The sequence below is a fragment of the Phoca vitulina genome, unplaced genomic scaffold, assembly GCF_004348235.1.
Source record: "Phoca vitulina isolate PV1807 unplaced genomic scaffold, GSC_HSeal_1.0 scaffold48, whole genome shotgun sequence".
Taxonomy (NCBI): domain Eukaryota; kingdom Metazoa; phylum Chordata; class Mammalia; order Carnivora; family Phocidae; genus Phoca; species Phoca vitulina.
The window spans coordinates 6,189,928-6,209,757 of record NW_022589751.1 but is presented as its reverse complement, the minus strand read 5'-3'; positions in this window follow the sequence as shown (position 1 = coordinate 6,209,757).

The window sequence follows — 19,830 nt, the reverse complement described above, 5'->3', positions numbered from 1 at the left end:
TAACAAGGTTGCAGGAGATAAATCAACATTAAATCAATTGCATCTCTGTATACTGTCAACGAAATTCAAATATAATTTTCCATAACACCAAAAATTAAGTAGGGGTAAATCTTTTTATTTTTTATTTTTTTTAAAGATTTTATTTATTTGACAGAGAGATAGAGCAGGAACACAAGCAGGGGGAGTGGGAGAGGGAGAAGCAGGCTTCCAGCTGAGCAGGGAGCCTGACACGGCTCGATCCCAGAACCCTGGGATCATGACCTGAGCTGAAGGCAGACGCTTAACAACTGAGCCACCCAGGCGCCCCGGGGTAAATCTTTTTAAATGTGAAAAACCCTGTATACTGAAAACTTCAAAACATTACTGAAAGTTTTAAAGACCTGAATGAAAGGATATTTGTGTCATATCCAAGGATTGGAAGACAGTGCTTTTAAGGTATCTGCTCTCCCCTGTTGATTCTAAGCAATGCTTATCAAAATCCCTGCAGGATTATTTGGCAGATATTTACGAATTGATTTTGAAATTTACATGGACATACAAAGAATCTTGAATAGCTAAAATAATTCTGGAAAAGAAAAAAGTTACTCTGCTAGCAAATCTTATATAAAACTGTAGTAATCAAGAGGCTCCTGGGTGGCTCAGTAAGTTAAGTGTCCGACTCTTGATTTTGGCTCAGGTCATGATCTCAGGGCCGCGGGATTGAACCCTGCTTCAGGCTCTGCACTCAGTGGGGAGTCTGCTTGAGATTCTCTCCCTTTCCTTCTCCCCCTCCCCCTCCAAAGAAATAAATCTTAAAAAAAAAAAAAAAAACACTATACTAATCAAGATAGTGTGGTATTGGCGTAAGGATAGATATAGACCAATGGAAGAGAATAGAGGGTCCACAAGTAGATCCCCGGGTTGATTTTAATTGACTTTTGACAAAAATGCTATGGTAATTCAATGGGAGAGAAACAGTCTTTTCAACAAATGGTTCAAAAATAAATAGATAGCCTTATGGAAAAAAAAATTGAACCTCAACTCTAACCCCACAGTATATATAAAACTCAAAAAAGATTTAAACAAAAACTAAAACTATAAAATTTTTAGGAGGAAAAAATATTTTTGAAGTTTGGTAGACAAAAGTTTCTTAGAGTGCAAAAGGCACCATCAAATTTTTCAAGTTTAGAAATGTCTAGTGTTTAAAAGATACCCATAGGGGCGCCTGGGTGGCCCAGTCGGTTAAATGTCTGCCTTTGACTCAGGTCATGATCTCAGCGTCCTGGGATCAAGCCCCACATCGAGCTCCCTGCTCAGTGCGGAGTCTCTTTCTCCCTCTCCCTCTGCTGCTTCCCCTGCTTGTGTTCTCTCTCTCTCTCGGTCTAAATAAATAAAATCTTTAAAAAATAAAAGATACCCATAAAGAAAAAAAGCTGCTGACTTGGAGAAAATACCTGCAACACTTAAATCAGACAAAGGACTTATATATAAGAATCACAGTTTAATCAAGATGGCCATTTCCCAGGGCGCCTGGGTGCCTCAGTCAGTTTAGCATCGGACTCTTGATTTCTGCTCGGGTCATGATCTCAGGGTTGTGAGGTCAAGCCCCTGTGGGGCTCTGTGCTGGGCATGGAGCCTGCTTAAGTTCTCTTCCTCCCTCTCCCCACCCACCCGTCCCCCCAAAACGATGGTCATTTCCCTTCCTTTCTCTCTTTTTTTTTTTTTTTTTAGAGAGGGAGGGAAGAAGGGAGAGAATACCAAGCAGGCTCCATGCCCAGCGTGGAGCCCCATGCAGGGCTCTCACACCTGGAGATCATGACCTGAGCCAAAAACCAAGAGTCAGATGCTTAACCAGCTGAGCCCCCCAGGCGCCCCTCTGTGTATTTTGTAAGGCATAGAGGCTGTCAGTATGTCACCCTTGGCCAAATCCCCAAAAGTGACCAGAATGGTGACAAATGAATTTTACTGGCTAATCTGATTCTTCAAAGACTTTAATTTATTACAGGTGACTAGCACCAGTTTTGAACCAGTATCTGAACTCTATCTCAAAGTTTCACACACACAGTAAAGTCCCTAATTTCCCAAAACATGGAACTCATTAAGGAAATTTGGGCTTTGCTTAGATTGTTTCACGGCCAAAGAGGCTAAACTTGCATAAATGTGAGCCTTCATTATGGCTTTCTGAACCTAAGGCTTGAGCTAGCATAGCCTAACCTAATTAAGAGTTAGTTAAAAGCTTGGTCAGTTTGGTCCTTTGGTTCTAAAAAACTTATTTTATATGTAGGTGGGGTCTCTGGCTGACTCAGTAGGTAGAACATGTGACTCTTGATCTCAGGGTCGTGAGTTCAAGTTCCACGTTCAGTGGAGAGATTAGAATACTTAAAAATAAAATCTTAAAAAAAAATAAAGATATGTAGGTACTTTCAATGTGCAACTAAAGTTAAGAGCAAGAGAAGCAATAAAAATTAAAGCTGCAGTGCACGCACCTTCCACACCCATCAGAACGGCCCAAAGGGAAAGACTAACAATACCAAGTGACAGTAAGCAGCTGCAACGCTCATACCTGGCTGGTAAAGTGTAAGTTGGTGCAACCACTTTGGAGAACTGTTTGGCATTATCCCCTAAAGTTGTCTATCCCTCCCGATGGTCACATCTATTAACAATTCAAAATATTACTATTTGTGGAAAATGTTTTGGGAAGCACTGCCCTAGGTCCTTGCTACTCATGGGCATCACCTGGGAATTTGCTAAAAATGCAAGGATCTTGGGTCCTACCCCAGAATACTGGAGCAAATCTGCCTCTTAACAAGAAGCCCAGGTGAATTATATGTACAATGAAGTTTGAGGAGCACTGCCCGTTACCTGTCATCAATTAAAACTCTCCCACGAAGGTGAAAAATACAAGGGAGACTTAATTTTTACAAAACTATTTTTAAATATCCTGTTTTGTTTTTAACTTTTTTATTGAATTGCACAAAATGGTATATAGTTCAATGAATTATCACAAAGTGAACACATCTATGTAATGACAAGTCAGAGCAATTAATAAATAAATCATTATCTCTTCTTTCCCCTTTGCAGTCACTATTACCTAAAGTAACAACTATCTTGACTTCTAACAGCATGGATTAGTTTTGCTTGCTTTGAGCTTTATTTACATAAATAAAAAAATTTAATGCACTGTGTCTGACTTTGTACAATATTGCATTGGTCGGGTTTATGCATCTATTATGTGTAGCCATCGTTTTTCCCCCCACTTTTATTGTAATATAGTATTCCATTGTATGAAGATATCATAATTTACTTATCCATTCTATTGAAGGACATTTAGGTTTCCAGTTTGGGGCTACTTATAAATAACAGGGGTACAAACATTCTTTAAACATGCCTTGGGTACACACTTGCGTGCATTTCTGTAGGTGTACCTAGGAGTGAAATTGCTATGTCATGGATAGATGCAATCTAAATGATTAAATAGCTTGATCAAATAAAATCAAGATGTGATTACTACAGGCTGGAAGATACTAAAAAAGCATTTAGAGGTTGGTTCCTAGTGTGCTAGAAACTTCTCTTAATAAAGACTAAGAATCGGGGCGCCTGGGTGGCTCAGTCGTTAAGCGTCTGCCTTCGGCTCAGGTCGTGATCCCAGGGTCCTGGGATCGAGCCCCAACATCGGGCTCCCTGCACCGCGGGGAAGCCTGCTTCTCCCTCTCCTACTCCCCCTGCTTGTGTTCCCTCTCTCGCTATGTCTCTCTCTGTCAAATAAATAAATAAAATCTTTAAAAAAAAATTTTTTTAAATAAATAAATAAGACTAAGAATCAGGTATACCTTAGAAGCCACAACACTACCAATATCTCCCAACATCCACGTCCTGGTGGTAACTTGGGGTCAAGGGTTTTCCCCTTGATCTCAGAGGGTGCAACTCTCCTCAAATAGGCTTGAGACTTTGAATGATGGGCTACAAATTGTGGCCCTCAACTCTGGATGCACATTAGAATGACCAGTTACACACATCCCAGTCTCTACAGATGGGGTCCAGGTGATGGTATTTGTAAAGATCCTCGCAATGATTCAGCAAAGCCAGGGATTAAAAACATTACACCTTTAAGAAGAGAACTTGGGACTCATTTAGTCCAGGGCTTCTCAAACGTGTCTGTTCATGGGGCGCCTGGGTGGCTCAGTCGTTAAGCGTCTGCCTTCGGCTCAGGTCATGATCCCAGGGTCCTGGGATCGTAGCCCCGCATCAGACTCCCTGCTCCGTGGGAAGCCTGCTTCTCCCTCTCCCACTCCCCCTGCTTGTGTTCCCTCTCTCGCTGTGTCTCTCTCTGTCAAAATACGTGGGAAAAAAAAAAAAAACAAAACGTGTCTGTTCATAAGAATCACTGGGAAGAGTCTCATGCTCTTCTGACAGCCAGCCAGATGCCCCAGAACTTCCTCTTTTTAATAACTGAATTTTATATCAGTAATGCATGTAGCATGATGAAGGCTGAGCCATTGTCAGTGGGAATTAGTTTGAGAAGCTTTTTCAAAGATCACAAGCTGAAAAGGAAGCTGATTCTGGCAATGTAAGATTTAAGCAAAAAGATGAAAGGAAAAGCAGGGTCTGAGGGGGCACCTAGGATACTGTAGGGTTCTGTGTTCTCAGGGGCTATTATCACTTGTGGGAAGAAAAATTACTCATTTTACCAAGTTCTTGAGATAATGAAATGAGAAAATATGTAAGAAAGTTTTCAGCAAATACGTAACATCAAAATCAGATTGAAACTACCAGGAGTGAGTCTGATCTTGTGTGTGTGTGTGTGTGTGTGTGTATCTTTGCTCAGCACACCCAGCCTCTTACACAGAATCACGCAGGAAGTAATTTAGATTTCTTATATTCTTAGCAACACTTGCCAATTTCCCCTCTGGACGGTAGGGAAAAGCCTCAGGATGATTATAGAATTTACCTGAATAGATTGCTCTTCTTCCTTTATGGAAATCTTACAAGAGGAATGATTGTCCAAAATTCACCAATTTAGAGCTTCTCTTGCTCTTTAGTTGCACATTGAAAGTACCTACATATTATTTATTTTTTAAGATTTTTTTAAAAAGATTTTATTTATGGGCGCCTGGGTGGCTCAGTTGGTTAAGCGACTGCCTTCGGCTCAGGTCATGATCCTGGAGTCCCGGGATCGAGTCCCACATCAGGCTCCCTGCTCAGCAGGGAGTCTGCTTCTCCCTCTGACCCTCCCCCCTCTCATATGCTCTCTCTCTCTCTCTCATTCTCGCTCTCTCAAATACATAAATAAAAAAAATTAAAAAAAAAAAAAAAAAGATTTTATTTATTTATTCGAAAGAGAGAGTGAGCAAGAGAGAGAGCATGAGCAGGGGGAGGGGGAGAAGCAGACTCCCCTGCTGAGCCATGAGCCCGGCTTGGGGCTCGATTCCAGGACCCTGAGATTATTACCCGAGCCAAAGGCAGTCACTTAACCGACTGAGTCACCCAGGTGCCCCAGATTTTATTTTTCTTCTAATCTGTACACCCAACATGGAACTTGAATTCATGACCCTGAGATCAAGAGTCACATGCTCTACCTAATGAGTCAGCCAGAGACCCCACCTACATATCCTTAAAAAGTACTGCTGCCTGGATCCTTTCCCAGACCTGATTGAAAGGGTCTGGGGAGGGGCCTGGGTATCCAGATTGTTTCCAGGCACCACTGGTGATCGTGAGGTGCAGCCAGGCCTGAGGACCACCGCTGACATTGCAAAGATGAGCTTGTCCGCCAGATGGAGACAAAGCACTTCTCTGTGGAAAAGGCTCCATACAAACAAAATCCATGCTCTGGGGCACCTGAGTGGCTCAGTCCTTAAGCGTCTGCCTTCGGCTTAGGGTCCTGGGATCGAATGCAGCCTCGGGCTCCCTGCTCAGTGGGGAGCCTGCTTCTCCCGCTCCCCCTGCTCTCACGCGCGCTCTCTCTCTGTCAAATAAATAAATGAAATCTTCAACCACAAAACAGATGCTTGAAAAAAAGAAAAAAACCCATTCTCTGACTTTACATCTGTACCAACTCCAATTTATGTCAGGTACCAAGCAGGGCAAACATGTGGGAAATAGGTAAAATTATCCATGATACTGTTGCTTGCCAACCAGATATTCCTGCCACCACTGGGGAAATTTCCAGGAACCAATTTAAAAAATAACATGTGGCTAAAAATATATCTTATTCCCCCAACTACCTGAGCTAGCATCTGGAAATATTTTCTATCCTGTCCGAGTTCACTTTGATAAAATAGACCATATAAACTGACATCAAGACTGAAAATAAAAAAATATGGGAATATATAGAGGGGACATTTTGGAAATATGATCACTCCAAAAACTATGCAACTAGAAATTGACATCAGTATGAGCAAATTAGCTTAAGATACTCTCAGAAGATTTTAGGAAATATACAGGTATAATAATGTAACTTACATTTATTCCTAAGTCTGAAATACTTGATTGGCAGTTTTCAGCTTTCATGTCTCCCATCTCTAAGCTCTATCACAGAAGCTGTAAAAGCTACAGACTTGATCTCTGTCCTCTTGTAGCTGCAGATGGCCGATGAGATGTAGGTAAAAACCACCCGGAGGGCTTCCCGTCCAGAATAAAATGGCAAAGACTTAGTACAAGAAATTTCTTTACCCCTTCTTCCCCCTTCCTCCTGCCCCCATTTTCCTGGAGACACAAACTGTCCATGGGATGACAAGTATGAGGACAAAGTCAGTATAAGTAAGGAGGACAGGCAGGAGGAGCCTGGATCCTTCCTTGAAGAACATTATCTGAGCTTCTAAATGCATAGTTTGACATATCACCTGGTTATAGAGTGATTTCAACAGACTGGTGTTGGAAAGTCCAGGATGTCCCGTCACCCTGCTTGACAAAGCCTATGGTTTCTTCAGGGTTCACACTAGGTCACTAGTGTGTTCCTGAGTTGTGTCATATGTCAGCTCTGAGAGCAGCCCGGGGGGGGGGGGGGGGGGGGGCGGTTTTAGGAGGGAAAGGGAAGAAGCTATTGAGGGGGGGGGGAGAAAAATCTTTTTTTTTTTTAATTTTTTTTTTTTAGAGAGAGAGGGAGCACAGGAACGGGGGTGCTCATGGGAGGGGGTGGTTGGGGGAGAGAGAGAGAGAAGGAGAGAGAATCTTAAGCAGGCTCCATGCCCAGCGTGGAGCCTGATGCAGGGCTCAATCTCACGAACCTGAGATCATGACCTGAGCCGAAATCAAGAGTGGGACACTTAACCGACTGAGCCACCCAGGTGCTCCCCTAAATTCCTTTAAATGTTGACTTTCATTAGGGTTCGCTCCTGACGCTCTTCTCACTTTCATGCTTTTTTTTAACGAAAAGACTTTATTTATTTGAGAGAGAGCGAGCATAAGCAAGAGGAGAGACAGAGGGAGAGGGAGAAGCAGACTCCTGCATTCTCAGTCCAGAGGGGCAGGCTGCCACGGGACAAATACGCACACAAAAAGGACATATTTCAATCTGTGAGGACAAAGGGATGGACACAGGGTGTTATCTGAGATTAGGGAACTTTATGTCTCCTTTGACAGAACTTCTACCCACCTGTTCACCCAGGCTAGAAAACTGGGCCTGTTCTGTCCTTTCCCTCATTCCATTCATTCACAGCCAGCCACATCTCGCCTGTTTGGCCTTGTAAACATTTCTCAAACCCAGATCCTCTTTCCCTTCCTCATTAGCCTATGTGAGACTGTCTCCATCTTCTATGTGGACCATGCATTACTCTTTAATGCCAGACTTTGTACACTGTCCCCCTTGCCCTGACAGCCTGCAGGCAGCTTTCTCCAAAACCTCTATCTGACCATGCTGCTTTTCTGCCTAAAGCTGTCCTAGAGGTTTCCCTATTTATGTCAAAAATCAACCTACTTTTTTTTTTAAATTAACATATTTTATTCAAGGGGGAGTAGTTTTAGGTTCATAGAAAAACTGGGCAGAAAGTACAGATTCCAAAATATTCCATTTTCCCCCATCCTACCTCCCAACACAATTTACTTTATTATTAACTTCTCACATTACTGTGGTACATTTGTTATAATTGATGAATCAATATTGACTCATTAATATTAACTAAAGTCCATAGTTAACATTAGGGCTTGCTCTTTTGTGTTGTATATCCTTTGTACAAAGAGTTTTTGTACAAACACATGTGTCCGTCATTACAGAACCAAACAGAGTAGTTTCGCTACCCTAAAAATCCTGTTCTACCTATTCATCTATCCCTCCCCCGGAAGCCCTGTCAACCACTGATCATTTTCTGTCTCTATAGTTTTGCCTTTTCCAGAGCGTCATAGTAAGAATAATACAGTACGTGGTCTTCAGAATGGCTTCTTTCACCTAACAATATACATTTACTTTTCTTCCAAGTCTTTTTTTAGTTTGATAATTCATTTCTTTCTATTGCTGAATAATATCCCATTGTTGGATATACCACAGTTTATCTATTCACTTACTAAAGGACAACTTTGTTGCTTCTAAATTTGGGGAATTATGAATAAGACTGCTCTAAATGTGCACGTGCAGGTTTCTGTGTGGAATGAGTTTTCATCTGGGGAATTACCAAGGAGTATGATGGCAGGATCCTCTGGTAAAACTATGTTTAGCTCTGTAAGCAACTACCAATCTATCTTCCAAAGTGACTGTACTATTTCACATTCCCACCAGCAATGAATGAGAGTTCCTTTGGCTCTAGTTTCAGGCCAGCATTTGGTATTGTCAGTGTTTGGATTTTAGTCATCCTAGTAAGATGTATAGTGGTATCTCATTGTTTTAATTTGTAATTCCCTAATGACATTTGATGTTGAGCATATTTTGATCTGCTATTTGCCATCTTTGGTGTCTGTTCAAATGTTTTGTCCACTTTTTTTTTTTAAGATTTTATTCATTTGACAGAGATAGACACAGTGAGAGAGGGAACACAAGCAGGGGGAGTGGGAGAGGGAGAAGCAGGCTCCCCGCTGAGCAAGGAGCCCGATGAGGGGGCTTGATGCGGGGGCTCCATCCCAGGACCCTGGGATCATGACCAGAGCCGAAGGCAGACGCTTAATGACTGAGCCACCCAGGCGCCCCTTTGTCCACTTTTTGATAGGGTTGTTTGTTTCCTTATTATTGAGTTTTAAGAGTTCTTTGTATAGGGGCGCCTGGGTGGCTCAGTTGGTTAGGCGGCTGCCTTCGGCTCAGGTCATGATCTCAGGGTCCTGGGATTGAGCCCCGCATCAGGCTCCTTGCTCAGTAGAGAGCCTGCTTCTCCCTCTGCCTGCCATTCCCCCTGCTTGTGCTTGCTCTGTCTCTCTCTCTCTGTCTCTCTCTCTCTGTGTCAAATATATGAATAAAAAAAAAAAATCTTTAAAAAAAAAAAAAGAAAGAGTTCTTTGTATAATTTGGTTACAAGTCCTTTACCAGATGAGTGTTTTGCAAATATTTTCTCCTGGCCTATAGATTGTCATTTCATTCTGAGCAGGGAGCTTGACATGGAGCTTGATCCCAGGACCATTTAGAATCAGTCTGTTGATATTTACAAAGTAACTTGCTAGGATTTTGATTGGGATTGTGAGGAATCTATAGATCAAGTTGGGAAGAACTGATATTTTAACAATATGAGTCTTCTTGTCCATGAATATGGACTAGCTTTCCATTTATTTAGAACTTCTTTGATTTCTTTCATCAAAGTTTTGTAGTTTTCCTCAGGTAGATTTTGTACATATTTTTATAATATGTATAATCTAACCCTATATTGTCTACAAGAGACTTATTTTGGATTCAAAGACATGAAGAGCATGACAGTTAATGGATGGAAAAGATATTCCATGCAAATAGTAACCAAAAGAGAGCTGGGTTTGCTATTTTATTATAAGACAAAATTGATTAATTCAAATTGTCAAATTTTTAGTTCATCAAGAATGTGTAACAATTTTAAACATATACACATCTAATAGTATAGTCCCAAAATATATGAAGTAAAAATGGACATAGCTAAAGGGGAATATCCAACTACAATGACAGTTAGATTTTTTTTTTTTAAAGATTTTTATTTATTTGACAGAGAGAGCACAAGCAGAGGGAGAGAGAGGGAGAAGCAGGCTTCCCGCTGAGCAGGGAGCCCGATGTGGGACTCGATCCCAGGACCCTGGGATCATGACCCGGGCTGAAGGCAGCCGCTTAACCGACTGAGCCACCCAGGCGTCCCGACAGTTAGATATTTTAATATCCCATTTTCAATAATGGATAGAACAACCAGACAGAAGATCAATAAGGAAAGAGAGGACTATAGACCAATTAGACCTAAGGGACATACACAGAACATTTCACCCAACAATAGCAGAATATACATTTGTCTCAAGTACAAAAAGAACATTCTCCAGAATAGACCATCTGTTAGTTCACAGATCAAATCTTAAAAAATTTTAAAAGGTTGACATCATACAGAATATCTTTTCTGATAGCAATGGAATGAAATTGAAAATCATTAACAGAAGAAAAAGTGGAAAACTCACAAATATGTGGAAATTGAACAACATATGCTTCAGCAACTAATGGGTTGAAAAAGAAATCACAACGGGAAATTAGAAAATACTATGAGACAAATGAAAATGAAAATACAATATACCAAAAATTATGGGATACAGCACAGCAATGCTGAGGGGGGATTAATAGCTGTAAATGCATATATTAACAAAGGAGAAAGATCTTAAATCGGTCACCTAACTATACGCCTTAAACAATTAGAAAATGAAGAACAAACTAAACCCAAAAGTAACAGAAGGAAGGAAATAATAAAGATCACAAAGGAGATAAATGAAATGAGAATAGAAAAAAATTAACAAATCCAAAATTTGGTCCTTTAAAAAGATCAACAAGATTTGTGGGCACAGAGTTGTTCATAACATTCCTCTGTTATCCCTTTAATGTCTGTGGGGTCAGTAGTAATGACCTATTTTTCATTTCTATTAGTCATTTGTGTCCTCTCTCTCTTTTTCTTGGAAAAGAGCCAGTAGCCTGGCTAGAGGTTTATTGATTTTACTGATCATTTTAAAGAACCAGCTTTTGGTTTCTTTGATTTTCTCTATTAATTTCCTGTCTTCAATTTCACTGAAGAAGCAGAGAAATCTCTGCTCCAATTTTTAAAAATTTCTTTTCTTCCATTAACTTTGGATTTAATTTGCTCCTTTTCTAGTTTATTAAGATGGGACTTAGATGATAGATTTTAGATCTTTTTTCTTTTCTAATATATGCATTCAATGCTATAAATATCCCTCCAAGCACTGCTTTTGCTGCATCCCACAGATTTTGATAAGTGGTATTTTCATTTTCATTTAGTTAAAAACATTTTTGAATTTCTTTTGAGACCTCTTCTTTCACCCATGTGTTATTTAGAAGTATGTTGCTTAATTCTGTACTATTTGGAGGGTTTTTCCAGCTATCTTTCTGTTATTGGTTTCCAGTTTAATTGCATTGTGTTCTAAGAGCATACTTTGTTTGATTTCTGTTCTTGTAAATTTGTTAACATGTGTTTTATGCCCAAGAATGTGTTCTATCTTGGTGAATGTTCCACACGAGTTTGAGAACAATGTGTATTCTGCACTGGTTGGATGAAGTATTCTATAAATGTCAACAGATCCCATTGATGGATAGTATGGTTCAGTTCAACTGTATCCTCACTGCTTTTCTGCCTGCTCGATCTGTCCATTTCTGATAGAAGTTGGAGTCTCCAACTTTAACAGTGGATTGGTTTATTTCTCCTGGCAGTTCTACCAAATCTTGGCTCATATATTTTGGTGCTCTGTTGTTAGGTTCACCCACATTAAAGATTATTATGTCTTCTTAGTGAATTGACTCTCTTTTCTTTATGTAATGCCCCTCTTTATCCCTGATCGTTTTCCTCGCCCTGTGCTGGGCCACTGCACTCTGGCCTCAGAAGGCTCTCCATCCCTTTGTGAAGGAATGGATCGTCCCTCTTTCTCTGAGCTTGTTTTAGATGACCTGCTGTCATCGACAGAGGAACAGCCAGGAACCAGTCATGAAATGTCAAGCATCACTGTCAGAATTCCGGGCCTTATCCGCGACCACATCCACTCCCGCAGTGGTCTTTCGCCTTGGCTTATACTCCTCACGTTCTGCACCGACCACCTGCAGTTCTGCCCAGAGTCTAAGGTCTTTTCACTCTCCGTGGGCAACTTGCAAATGAATTTTCCGTTGTGCAATCTCTATCCTGGCGCTTCAACGCCTCTTACAGCTCCGCCACATTTGGCTGCCCTGCGTTCCCAGTCCCGGGAGCTGGGGCTCAGAGCGGGGGCCGCGAAGACATCCGCATCCGGGCGTCGGCGGGGGGGGGGGGGGGGGGGGGGGGTGGACCCGGCCTCGCGCATCGCTGCGGTTAAGGATGTTGTAGTACGTTACGAAACCGCCGTTTAGAAAGCCAGTCACCCTGTGGATTTCCATACGAAATCATTCAATTACTGCAGGACTGGATCTTATTTTGGGTACCTATCTTGCAATCTATTTATTATTGGGGAAAGAGGTTGAATTTTTAAAATGTATTCTTTTTACCATAAAAATGAGAAAAACGAATTCCCAGTAATGAGTCTGCCAGTCCAGATTTGTGGGTGGCAACTTGACGTGATTTACAGAGGCCCTGAGGTCTTAAGGTGCTGGACGTGGATTTAGACTTTGGAGCCAGACAGATGGGCTTGAATTCTGGTCAGACATTTATTACTTGTGCTATCTTAATGCCAATTTCTTCCTCTTTAAAGGATTGCTCAATTATATCTATGCAAAGGGCGGATGGATCTTGGTGAATAATAGTGGATTATTATCGAGTTAATCAGATGGTCACCCAATTTAGCTGCTGTTCCAGATGTCTTTTCATTGTTGAAACAAATGGACACATTCTTTGCTGCCTGGTATATCTAAGTTGGAAATAATTCACCTCCTGAACGTTTGCTTATATACATAAATAATACATGTCGTTGTAAAGTATTCAAAACATAAATATAATCAGAGAGAAGAAAGTAAAGGCAGTCTGAAAGCTGCACCCTAAATTAGTCAGCAGGATTCAGGGAGCCCAGTGGACAAGGGGGCCAAGGGGTCCCACTGTCCAGTGTGCAGACGCCCACTTGGTCCCCTGTTTTTCAGCACAGCTTACTGCCTGCATGTGGGGCCTGGGGCCCTGAAGTCCAGAGTTTCTTTGGATGAACATCTCCAGAGAGTAAACCTCCAGTCTTCTGCCAGTGGGGAGTCGATAGGGACTTCTAACCACTCTGTATTCACACTTCCAGGGACTCCCCGGACTTTTCACCCACGTGCTCCCCCCCCCCCCCCCCCCCCCCCCAGGGTCCCTGATGCTTACAGTTCTGAGCTTGAGAGGGGCCCAAGGCAGGAAGAAGCTTGCTCACAGGAGCTCTGCCCCCCGGGGGGCTTGGGCTTGGGCTCGCTCACGTTTGCTAAAGGGTCACTCCGCCTACATCCGCAGACTCGCTTCCCTCTTGTCTCTCTGCCACTTCTCTTTATCCTTGTGGCTCGAGCTTTTACTCCAACCCCTTTCCTATAGGAGGGAGTGGAGGTAGATGTCCATGTTCATTTTCTGATTAGTGGAAAGTGTCTCAAAATTCTTACGTTTTAATGCATTATTTAAGCTTCATCTAGTGTCCTAGAACCCTTAGAGCAAAGTCACTATTTTACTCTGTGTGTGTGTGTGTGTGTGTGTTGAGGATCAGAGGGCATCAGCGCTAGACTCAGATGCTTAGTTGAGCCTTAATTTTATCCTATTACTTAATCACAGATTGAATCTCCCTTACTCCTTTCCCCTCATATATTATAGTTTTTAAAATCTATTCTTTTACATATTGACATAAAATCTATGTCAAAGTTTGTTTCTTTCCAGGAACAAGTAGAACTTGTCTTGCTTGGAACTTAAAATGTTTTCAGAGACAGTAGGACCTCTTCTTTTTTTGTTAAACATGCTTTTGTCCCTCTTTAAGAAAAACTAAACCTTAAAAACTAAGAAAAAACTGTAAATAAAATTTACCAAAGCTCTCACAGATGGAGGGTTATAAAAATAAATCTATAATCATTTCCATTTTTATTCCCCATTTCCTTCTGAAAGGACTTAAAAGTACTTAAGTCCGTTTATGTCTGTAGTCCAAACAAATAGAATCAATGTTAAGTGCCAATTTTATTTAAATATAGTTTGTTTATTCCAGATTCTCTTGCGTATAAGTAACAGAAACTTACCTCAAACTAATTGGAATTGAAAAGGTGATTTGCTGGAATACCTGGGAATTCCAAGGGTTTACTCAGCTCTAGTAAGAGTAGGATCAAGGGGGGTGTCAAATGATATTGTCAGAATTTGAATGAGTGTTCTATCACAAATATTGTTTTATAAAATTTTATATGCTGTTGACAATATTTAAACAAATATCTGAACAAGTGTTTTCATTTAAGGTGGTTCCCTCAGGGAATTAATTAATTAATTAAATTAATTTTTCTCTTGGATTTTCCTTCTGGTAATGTGGATTAGAGCCACAGAAGGAAATCAGTCTGGTAATTTTATAATCCTGGGACATTTGCTGGTACCCATCTGATAAACTTTATCTTCGGGACAATTGTGTGTGTATTCCTTTAAGTGTGCTTAGCATCTGCAATCCCTTGTATGTTTGGTGTGTCCCCAGGCTTATTAGTCATAGTGGGATGCAGAGGCTGCCCCCCCACCCACAATGGGAGATGACAATGACAAACGCTTGCTTCCCCAGATTCCCTGGCAGCTATCACACGGTCAAGTGACTTGCATGGACTTGGGAGCAGGAGCCTGTGACTCAAAGAGGTAGGGACTGGGAGCCTCTACTTGGACTGAGTTCCTAGAGCAGTCGTGGCAGCGGGGCTGGGGTGGGATGGATGCAGGGTGCAGTGCTAGAGAGGTGGGTGGTGCAAGCTTTAGGGCCTTTAGCTTGCTGCTGCTGCTGCTGGTGGGGATGCGCGCCCTCGATGAGCTGTGCCGGGGGGTCGTGGGCACTGATCCTGTGTTCCGTGGAACCTGGGTCTCCGCGCACATTGGCAATGTGGCAATCTACCCAATAACATTATCAGAAATTCCTTTCCTGTCGAGATCAATCTGAGTTGGTTTCTGTTGCTTACAATGGAGACCATGAACTGAAGGCCTTCTCTTCCTCTGTGTTACCTCTCCTTTCACTCTGTACTTATTAATTTGCATCTTAGATGACTTCTTTTGGCCCCTATGCTTGGATCTTCTGATATTAGCTGGAAGAGGGGGTCCGGGAGAAAAGATAGAAGAGGACAGAAGGCCATACTGGGCCTGGGAGGCAGAGACAGCTGGGCCGGAGGCCCCTCGGAAATCAGGCCCTGCCGGCCAATTCCACAGGTGCAAGCTGCCAGCCACAGGGACCCGCTCCCCCTCACCTTTGCTTCCATGACCCTGGTCCCGTCCACCATCACCACTCCCCTGGATGATGGCAATATTTCCTTGTGTTTCCCTACTTCTGCCCCGGTCCCCTAAACACTTTACCAAACACAAGGATCCTGTTAAAACATCAATCAGCTTGGAGCATCTGGGTGGTTCAGTTGGTTAAGGGAACGACTCTTGATTTCAGGTCAGGTTATGATCTCAGGGTTGTGAGATCGAGCCCCGCGATGGGCTCTGCGCTGGGCCTGGAGCCTAAGATTCTCTCTCTCCCTCTGCCTCTCCCCTGCCCCCTAAAAAAACCCCAACAACAAATCAGTCAGCTTATGTCACTTCTCTGTGACAATTCCAATGTCTCCCTGGTCCTCTCAGAGTAAAAGTCGTATAGAGGCCTAAAGGTTCCCTTCCCCCATCCAAACATTCTTTTTACTATGTGTTTGATCCTGAGGAAAAATTAAGCGCAGGACGGATGCTGGGCGGGTGGGGCCCTGGCTGGGGTGCCCCTGGCCCCACCCCCCTCGGGAGCCAAGCCATGCCCTCCTGGACCCACTGGAGCATCCCGACAGTCCTACAGGGCAGGAATAGGCAGTAGAGGGAAGAGGAGCCCTCGATCTGAGCCTTACTTCTCAAGAACAGAAACCGCAGAGAAATACACTGAGGGATGCAGCGCCCCCCCCCCCCCCCCCCCCCGCGCCCGTAACCACCCGTTTCCACTCCAGCAGCGAGGCTAGCAGACACGGAGCCACTTTGCCCTGCTTGTCCCCCAGCCCAAGGATGGACCACATTGTCCAGAAGCGACAGCTAGGGAGACACACTGTTGAGGTAGCAGGGGGGTGAGACAGGGTCACTGCGGTGGACTTAGAGAGTGTCCAGGTCAGTGCAAACCAGGGGGAAGAGGGTGATGGGCACTGGGTGCTTTCAGAGTCTCTCCTAGAGTGGAGAACGCTCAGTGTCCCTGTCACTAGGGAGACGAGTAGCCCAGTGGACCCCAGAGGAGCCCTGCAGGCAGTCCCCTCTGCACTCCAAGCCCTGGAGGGCAGCGGGAGAGGTGATGGCGCAGGCTGGAGGAAGGGCCCAAGCTCCCCTTTCACAGCACCTTGTGCAGAAGTGCCGGGCTCTGGGGAAGGAGGGAGGGCAGAGGGCTGGGGGTGGAAGGTGGTCAGAGCCCCCCAGCCACACCTCTGCAGCCCCAGACCCTGCCCCGGGGCCTGAGGTCGGGGCAGGACCGGCGGGTGGTCTGCCTGGAGGGAAGACGGGGAGAACGGGGTAGGAGTGGAAGTGGGCCTGGGGGACCCTGAGAGGGCTCCAGCCCCGGCCCCCGGCAGGAACCCCCGCAGCTCGCGGTGGAGCCGGGAGGAAAGGTGGCGGCTGGCCCGCCAGCCTCCAGCCCGCACCGGGGAGCCTTCCCTTTGCACCGGGGAGCTTCCCGCGGCCCTGGCTGCCGGAGGCGCTGCTAAACGCGGGGAGGGTGGCGACGGGGCGGCCCAGCGGGGCTCCCGCAGCCTCGTGTGCTCTCCCTGGCACTGTGTCTGTCCCCCTACAGGGCCGGCAGGAGCGGTGTCGCCGGCGGCGGTGTGGCCGTCCCCTCCCGTCCCCGGCGGTCGCGGAGGCGCCGGGCCGCTGTTGGGTGGAGCGGCGGCCGCCTCCCGCCGCGGCTCGGGGCCCCGCGGGGCTGTCACCTCCGTCCTCTCGGGCAGCGCCGTCACCTCCGTCCACCTGCAGCGCGGCCGCCGGCGGTTCCTTCCCTCGGCGCCACCGGCTCCGCGGCCGCCCCGGAGCGCGGGTGTCGTCCCTCGGCCTTCGCTCGCAGGGTCATGCAGCTTCCTGCCGGCAGCCGTCGGACGAAGATTCTGCCTGGGGATTCGAACTGGAGCTGCCCGAAGACGCTCCCAGGGGCCCTGCGGGCAGCGGCCGTCGCCGCAGGGAGAGGCCGGAATCTCTGGATCTGGCACCTGCCGGGCCGCCGGCGGGGGCCGCTCCCTGTGGACACGCGGGGCTCCTCCCCCCGGGGACAGGGTGGGTAGAGGGGAGGCCCCAGGGACCTGCTGGGGGGGGGGGGGGGGGGGGGGGGGGGGGGGGGGCCCCCCCAGGGGGGGGGGGGGGGGCGGGGGGGGGCGGGGGCCCGGTGCTGGCCCTGGGGGGGGAGCTGCTGTTGGGTAGATCAGCTGAAGGCTCAGGCTTCAGGCGGGCCGCGGCCCTCGGGTCTCCCAGAAGCCGGGAGCAGCTATGTGGCCGTTGCCTCATCGCCCTCCCGACCTGTGAGCGAGGCCCGGAGCTCTCCTTCCGTGCGCAACCCGCGGCCGCCCGCCTCCGGCCCGCCCGGGGTCCTTGTGGCGCAGACGGGCCCCACGGAGGCCTTCAGGTCCTCGGCGTCATGACCCACAGCAAGGCATGGAGCTCTCCCAGTATCCTCCACCTGCCTCTCCTACTGGGACGGGGATGAGCAATTTCTCTAGCAGATTTCCACATTCCGTGGACGACAGTGGAATGTGATACCTTCTGCTCCGTGCCGCCCCCCCCCCGCTCCTTGACGTTCTGTCCCTCAAAAGGCAGGAACGTGCTGACCAGAGCGTGTAGGAGGACTCCCTCGGTTCTCCCCTGGGAGCGCTGGCGGCAGCGCAGGGGGAAGGCCGCAGACCGTGTCCAGCCTGTTGGAAACGGCGAATTTGTTGCTGAAGCCACAGTTGGCAATCGTGATGTTCCCGTCAGCTTCCAAGAGCGGGGTTTCTGCCTTCAGGTCTCTGTGGACAGCACGCCTCTGGGGACGGTTGGCACAGAGGACCCCGTCTGATGGAACTTGCCTCGGCCTCCTCCCCTTCCCGCTGCCCTGAGCCACTAGGGGCTCGAACCCGCTTCTCCGCCAGCGCCTTCCTCACCGGCCGGGAGCTTCCCCCGCGTCCGCACTTCCAGTTTTTCCCCGAGTGCGGGTGATCCGCGCCTTCACGGTGCCTGCTTTGCGGGGAGTCTCTGGAGGCTGGAGGGGTTCCGTGGCGTCTCATCAGTGATCCTCACGGCCATCGCTTTCCCGGTCAGGAGGTGCTGGGCCAACCTCCCCACAGCCGAGTCCCGCTTGCCGGTGGCCTGGCGGAGACGGTCGTCAGTCCGAGTGAGTCTGGGCTCAGCAGAGGCGGCCGGGAGGGCCCGCCGCGTGTTGGCCTCGCTGCGGCGCTTGGAGCCGAGGGGTCCTCAGGTCGGCTTGCATTTGGGAAAAGCTGGGGAGAGGCTTGGCCCAAATCACCTCAAAAGAGAATCGGTTCAAAGTTCACCCGAGGATCTTTGTAACGGAATCAAAACACAGTGCCAGACAAAAAGCAAATATCAACCAACTAAAATATAATTGAGTGAAAAACAATAAAAAATGATAAAAGTAAAAATTTAAAAAATGAGAAAAAGAAAAAAGAATAGAGGGGGGGAAAAAACCCAACAACCAAAATAGACCAAAGTGCCAAGGAGGAAGCAAGCTAACTTTGGTCAAAGTCCTTCAGGTCACTGAAAAACAACTTCCTGAGCTAGAAGGAATGATAACGTAGGCCCATCTAGGGATTTATTTGGTTGTTGGAATTACAAAAACAATAGCTCCGTATGAGGTCATAGGAAGAAACAGACCTATCAACAAGGTTGGGTAGGGATTATCTACAGTGGTCTTATCACTTTCTGGTCCCAAGTGAGACCCTTTACTCTCTCAAAATTATTGAGACCCCAAAGAGCTTTTTGTTTATATGGGTTATAACTATCGATATTTATCTTATTAGAAATTAAAACCTGCAGGATGCTTCAGTGCCTTTTTATTTCTAGATTGAAAAGCTGTACTAATTTTGGCTTTTAAAGAGCTTATATATGTTTAAAATATTTTGTTTAAATATTTTAAAATATTCAACCTTTTTTCTTTAAATGATCTCAAAATGATACCACAACTTAACTGGCATCGTGATCCTAAGAATGTTCTGTTGGATAAGATACAGTAAGGCCCCTTATCAACATTCTTAATGCTGAGGGGAAGAGACTGTCCTCATATTTTCATTTCTTGTTTACAGTTTTGCCCTGTTTCTTTGGAGTAGATCCTCACCCAGGAGCCAGAGAACTTGCCATGCCAGTTTCAGCGTCCGGAACCCTAGAGGTTGCAGCTGTGAGCTGAGAAGGCATGTCTTCTTTCTTTTTCAGGCAACAATCCCCGTGCTCCGTGTTGCTCTTATTCAGCGTGGGATGGGGGAGAGGGGCGTCTGCGTGGAGGACCTGTCATTGCTCACCGTGGAGGGGGAAAGCAAGATGCCCCTGCATGATTTTTAAAAAAAACATTTTATTGAAGCATAATATTCAGAAAAGTGCACACATCATCAGTGTGTGACTTGGTGGCTGTCCACACATCAAACACACGTACTTAACTAGCATCCAGGTC